The sequence below is a fragment of the Arachis stenosperma genome, chromosome 9, assembly GCF_014773155.1.
Source record: "Arachis stenosperma cultivar V10309 chromosome 9, arast.V10309.gnm1.PFL2, whole genome shotgun sequence".
Classification (NCBI taxonomy): domain Eukaryota; kingdom Viridiplantae; phylum Streptophyta; class Magnoliopsida; order Fabales; family Fabaceae; genus Arachis; species Arachis stenosperma.
The window spans coordinates 77,030,165-77,036,210 of record NC_080385.1 but is presented as its reverse complement, the minus strand read 5'-3'; the positions used below and the strand labels follow the sequence as shown (position 1 = coordinate 77,036,210).

Genomic DNA, 6,046 nt, shown 5'->3' with positions numbered 1-6,046 from the left:
GAATTTCTCTATTTTCTGATAGTTTAATTCGGCCCCTTGTAGCGCTTTGCTTACGAAGTATATGGGGTGTTGCCCCTTTTCATTTTCTCGTATTAGCGCCGAGGCGACTGCCCGATGTCCGACCGAGAGGTATAGCACGAGCTCTTCCCCTTTTAGAGGTCGGGTTAGGATTGGTGGCTGCCCGAGGAATTCCTTGAATTCTTGGAAGGCCTTTTCGCACTCCGGGGTCCATGAGAAGGGTTTCCCTTTCTTTAGGAGTGAGTAGAGAGGTAGTGATCTTATCGCTGATCCTGCCAAGAATCTTGATAGGGCGGCTAGCCTTCCATTCAGTTGTTGTACTTCTTTGACACACGTCGGGCTTTTCATATTGAGTATTGCTTGGCATTTGTCCGGGTTTGCTTCGATGCCTCTTTGAGTCAGCATGAAGCCTAAGAATTTTCCGGCTTCCGCGGCAAAGGTGCACTTTGTCGGGTTAAGTCTCATGTTGTGTTTCCTGAGGGTGTCGAAGATACTGCTGAGGTCGGCCACCAAGTTTTTGTCTTCTTGTGTCTTTACCAGCATGTCGTCGACGTACACCTCTAGCTGTAGCCCGATGTGTTCTGAGAATACTTTGTTCATTAGCCTCTGGTAGGTTGCCCCTGCGTTCTTCAGCCCGAAGGGCATTACTACGTAGCAGTAGTTTGCCTTTGGGGTTATGAACGAGGTCTTTTCTTGGTCGGGTCCATACATCGGGATTTGATTGTATCCCGAGTATGCATCCATGAAGGAGAGGTATCTGTAGCCCGAAGCTGCATCGACTAAGGCGTCGATGTTTGGTAGTGGATATGGATCTTTGGGGCAGGCTTTGTTGAGATCCGTGTAGTCGACGCACATCCTCCATTTTCCATTGGGCTTCTTTACTAGGACCACATTTGCGAGCCATAGGGGGTATTTTACTTCCCTAATGAACCCTGCATCTAGTAGTGCTTGTACTTGTTCTTCTATTGCTTGCATGCGTTCGGGCCCGAGCTTCCTGCGTCTTTGTTGGACAGGTCGGGATCCCGGGTATACTGATAGCTTATGGCACATTAGGTCGGGGCTTATGCCTGGCATATCGGAGGCTTTCCAGGCGAAGAGGTCGGAATTCTCCCTTAAGAGGGTTGTGAGTTCCTCTTTTAGGCCTGCTTCGAGGTTTGCCCCTACGTTTGTTACTTTCTCGGGTGTGTTCCCGATTTGGATCTTTTCGGTTTCTCCTTCTGGTTGTGGCCGAAGATCTTCTCGGGCCTGGACTCGCCCGAGTTCTATTGTGTTGACCTCTTTCCCTTTTAGGCTCAGACTTTCGTTGTAGCATCGTCGTGCTAGTTTTGGTCGCCTTTAGGGTAGCGATCCCCTTTGCGGTAGGGAACTTCATACAGAGGTGTGGGGTCGAGACTATAGCTGCTAGTCTGTTTAAGGTTGGTCGTCCGATGAGGGCGTTGTATGCCGAAGTGACGTCGACTACAATGTAGTCGATATTTAATGTTTTGGTTTGTTCGCCCTTTCCAAAGGTAGTGTGTAACGAGATGTATCCCAAGGGACGGATCGGGGTATCTCCTAGTCCAAACAGGTCGGAGGGATAGGCTTTTAGCTCTTTTTCTTCAAGTCCGAGCTTGTCGAAGGCTGTTTTGAACAGGATGTCTGCTGAGCTCCCCTGGTCGATCAGGGTTCGATGTAGGTTGGCGTTTGCTAGAATAATGGTGATCACCATTGGATCGTCGTGCCCGGGTATTATCCCTTGGGCATCTTCTCGGGTGAATGAGATGGTGGGTAACTCGGGCAGGGGACTGTCTTCTCGGACGTGATATATTTCCTTGAGGTGTCTCTTTCGCGAGGATCTGGATGTTCCTCCGCCTGCGAAACCTCCGTTTATCATGTGTACGTGCCTTTCAGGGGTTCGTGGGGTCGGTTCGGCCCGATCTTCGTTATCTCCTCGTCTCCTCTTCTTGGTCTCTTCTCCTTTCTCTGCTATGTATCTGTCGAGTTTTCCTTCTCTGGCTAACTTTTCTATAACATTCTTTAGGTCGTGGCAGTCGTTAGTAGGATGGCCGTAGAGCCTGTGATATTCGCAGTACTCGGACCGATCTCTCCCTGCTCTCTTGTGCTTTAGAGGTCGGGGTGGTGGGATTCTTTCGGTGTGGCACACCTCTCTGTAGACGTCTACCAGGGCGACTCGGAGGGGGGTGTAGCTGTGGTACTTCCGTGGCCTGTCCGAACTGGATTCTTCTTTCTTTTTTTGTTCCCGATCTCGATCTCGGAATGAATGGGTTGACTCCTTCTTGGAAGAGTCTCTTAGCTGGGAAGTTTCCTCCATGTTGATATATTTTTCTGCTCGCTCTTGCACCTCGTATAAGGAGGTCGGGTATCGTTTGGATAGGGATTGGCTAAACGGTCCTTCTTTTAGGCCGTTTGCTAGTCCCATGATGGCTGCTTCAGTGGGCAAGTGTTGTATGTCCAGGCAGGCTTTGTTGAATCGCTCCATGTATTCTCGGAGGGTTTCTTGGTTGCCTTGTTTGATCCCGAGTAGACTGGGGGCATGTTTTGCCTTATCTTTTTGAATAGAGAACCTTGTTAAGAATTTTTTGGTCAGGTCCTCAAAGCTGGAGATTGACCCTGGTGGTAGATTGTCGAACCACTTCATGGCTGACTTGGTGAGGGTGGTGGGGAAGGCTTTGCACCGAATTGCGTCGGAGGCGTCGACGAGGTACTTCTAAAGTTGCTGAGGTGGTGACTTGGATCGGTGGTGCCGTCGTAGAGGTCCATATCTGGTGGTTTGAAGTTTCGCGGTACTTTCTCCTTCATGATCTCTTGTGTGAAGGGGTCATGATTGTTTTCGGGGGTGGTGCCTCGTTCCGTCCGGTCTTTCAGGTTGGCTTCTATTCTCCGCAGTTTTTCTTCTAATTCTCTGCGCTTGCGAGCCTCCCTTCTCAGATCTTGTTCAGTTTCCTTCTGCTTTTTTATGTCCTCTTCGAGTCGTTTCAGCCGGTCTTGTTGTGCCCGAACTGTTTCCAGAATCTCCGAACTCTTTTCTTTTTCGGGATTTTGTGGATCTTTGTCTAGGAGTGATGCCTTTGGGCGATTCTGTTTGTTTCCCCCTGGAGTGTGTGGTGATAGAGGGCTGTCCGGCCGTTCTCCGGTGTCAACTTCCTCTTCTTGTTCTGATGTAGCGTGGTTATTGTTGGGAGGGTCGTCCGCCATGGATGACTTCCAGGTTCCCCGGCAACGGCGCCAATGTTCCGAGGGTTACCTGAAACGTGCAGCTCGGTCGTCTGGCAAGGCCCGAGGTGGGGGTCTGTGACCCGAGCTTGGTGCGCTGAACGGCGGGGGGTTGTACCTGCAATGACACTCCGATGCTTAAGTTAGCATGGGTCCAAGCAGATATCAAGTAGAATTAGAGTATGAGTTATACCTGGGTGCTCCAGTGTATTTATAGTAGTTGGCTGTGATCATCCCTGGATAAGATATTCTTATCTTATCTTATCTTTTGGGAGTTTTATCTTTATCTCTGTGGAACCGCCTTTCCTAGGCCTTTTCGGCCTTTAGGTTTTGGGCTTCGCTCCTCTTGATGGGCCTTTTCCCTCTATTGGTCCGAGGTCCGACCTCAGGTGTGGGCCTTTAGGACGAGGTCGGACCTTTGGTGGGGTGGCCGAGTTTAGGAGAGCTCGGTCAGGGTATGAACAGTTCTTCCTGACTATATGGCTTCTCAACCAATGAGGCTTCCAATTGTGTTGTTTGTGCTTCCTCGTTTGGCTCTTCTATCATCTTATTGTCTTTGTGATCTGCTCCTTGTGAGAGGTTGTAAACATTGAAAGCGATCTACTCATCATGTATTCTCAGCACTAACTCTCCTCGTTCTACATCTATGAGCACTCTAGCTGTGGCTAGAAAGGGTCTTCCCAGAATGATGGAGTAAATAGGATTCTCATCCATTTCCAAAACAACAAAATCTGTGGGAAGATAGTAGCTCCCAACCTTCACCAGCACATTTTCAACTATTCCTACTGCTTGTTTTTGGGTTTTGTCCGCCAGTCTGATAATTACATCAGTAGGAGTTAGTTCATTGATTTGGAGCTTCTTCATGAGAGAGAGGGGCATTAAGTTGATGCTTGCTCCCAAGTCACAAAGTCCTTTGTCAATCATTGTTTCTCCTATGGCACAAGGAATGTGGAAGCTTTCTGGATCCTCCTTCTTTGTGGGTGGTCCTGGTTGAATGAGAGCACTACAATCTCTGTTCATCTTGATTGTTTGTCCACCCTTCATTGGACTCTTCCTGGCTAGTAGCTCCTTTATATACTTGATGTAGAAGGGCATCTATTGTAGGGCTTTAATGAAGGGTATATTTACATCTAAAGATGCAAACATATCAAAAAAACCTTGAGTATATTCTCCCTGCTACACCACTTTTAAGCTTGTGGGGAAAGGGTGCATATGGGTTCAATGCCTCTTTTTTCTTTAGCTCTTCCTTGGATGTAAGTGGAGTTGCACAGCTTCCTTCCTCTTGACTTTCCTGTTGGTTATTTTGGAGGTGTTCTACTCCAGTCATACTTTCCTCATCACTTGTGGTTATCATTTTGCATTTTTCCCATCTCACTTTATTTGGTTCTCCTCTTGGATTCTTCTCTGTATCACTGGGGAATCCATTAGTGGGTTTGGGAATTTATTGAGATAGATAGCCTACTTGGGACTCTAATCTCTTGATGTTTTCTCCTTGATTCTTGATGTTGGCTCGCACTTCTTCCTTAAACACCTTGTTGTCTTGGACTTCTCTGCATGTGTTTTCAAGTAGAGCCTCAATCTTTGAAAGCCTATTATCTGTGGATGATGGTGGGTTGAGATTAGGTGGTTGAGAAGTTTGGTTGGATGGATGTTGGTAGTATCTCTGTGAGGTGTTTTGATGAGTGGCATTATTGTTGGAGTTGAAGTTGGAACGTCTCGGATCTTGTCCTTGGTCTTGTTGGTTTCCCCATCCAAAGTTGGGGTGATTTCTCCATCCAGAGTTGTATGTTTTAAAGTATGGATCATGGACTTGTCTAGGTGAATTTCCCACATAGTTGGCTTGCTTCCAGTCACCTTCTTCTCCTATGTTTACTCCTTCATGAGTTGGTGATGAGGTGATGGCTGCTGCAACTTGGTTCTCTTCTACCTTCTTGGTAAGATCTACTAGCTGCTTGGTGATCATCTTGTTTTGGGCTAACAGTGCATCCATGTGGTTCAGCTCTATTACTCCTCTAGTGTTACTTCTTTCAGAGGCATAGAAGTAGTCATTCTTAGCAACTGTTTCAATGACATCTATGGCTTCTTCAACGATTTTCTTCTTGTTTAAAGAACCTCCTGATGAATGATCTACAGCCTTCTTTGACTCATAGGAAAGACCTTCATAGAAGATGTGAAGTTGAACCCACTCATTAAACATCTCTGGTGGGCATCTCCTTGTCAAGTCTTTGAATCTCTCCCATGCTTCATAAAGTGTCTCACCATCTTGTTGCCTGAAAGTCTGCATCTCAGTTCTTAGCCTATTAATCTTTTGAGGAGGATAAAATCTTGCTAAAAACTTGTTCATTACCTCCTCCCAATCTGTCAGGCTTTCTTTTGGGAAGGATTCAAGCCACTTTGTTGCCTTATCCCTGAGTGAAAAGGGGAACAAGAGCAACTTATAGACATCCGGGTGGACTCCATTTGTCTTCACTGTGTCACAAATCCTCAAGAAGGTGGTCAAGTGTTGGTTAGGGTCTTCTTGAGCACCTCCTCCAAATGAGCAATTATTTTGCACTAAAGTGATGAGCTGAGGTTTTAGCTCGAAATTGTTGGCATGAATGGTGGGTTTCTGAATGTTGCTTCCACAGTTTCCTGGATTAGGATTGATATAGGATCCTAAGACCCTCCTTTCATGCCCAACCCAGTTTGCATGGCCTTCTTTGGCATGATTATGAGCTTCTTCTTCATGATTGTTCTCCAAATTCTCTTCCATGTTGGGTTCAAAATTCTCTTCCTCTTCCTTAGCACCAACAATTCTTTTTCCTCTTGCTTCCCT

General features: G+C 46.9%; 1 non-coding gene across 1 annotated transcript; it reads left to right on the top strand.

Moving 5' to 3' along the window:
* The first annotated feature begins 5,422 nt into the window (after positions 1–5,422).
* Positions 5,423–5,530, top strand: LOC130952033 (small nucleolar RNA R71). The gene has a single exon (XR_009074215.1). It is a non-coding gene; the product is annotated as a small nucleolar RNA R71 (small nucleolar RNA).
* The last annotated feature ends 516 nt before the right edge of the window (positions 5,531–6,046 follow it).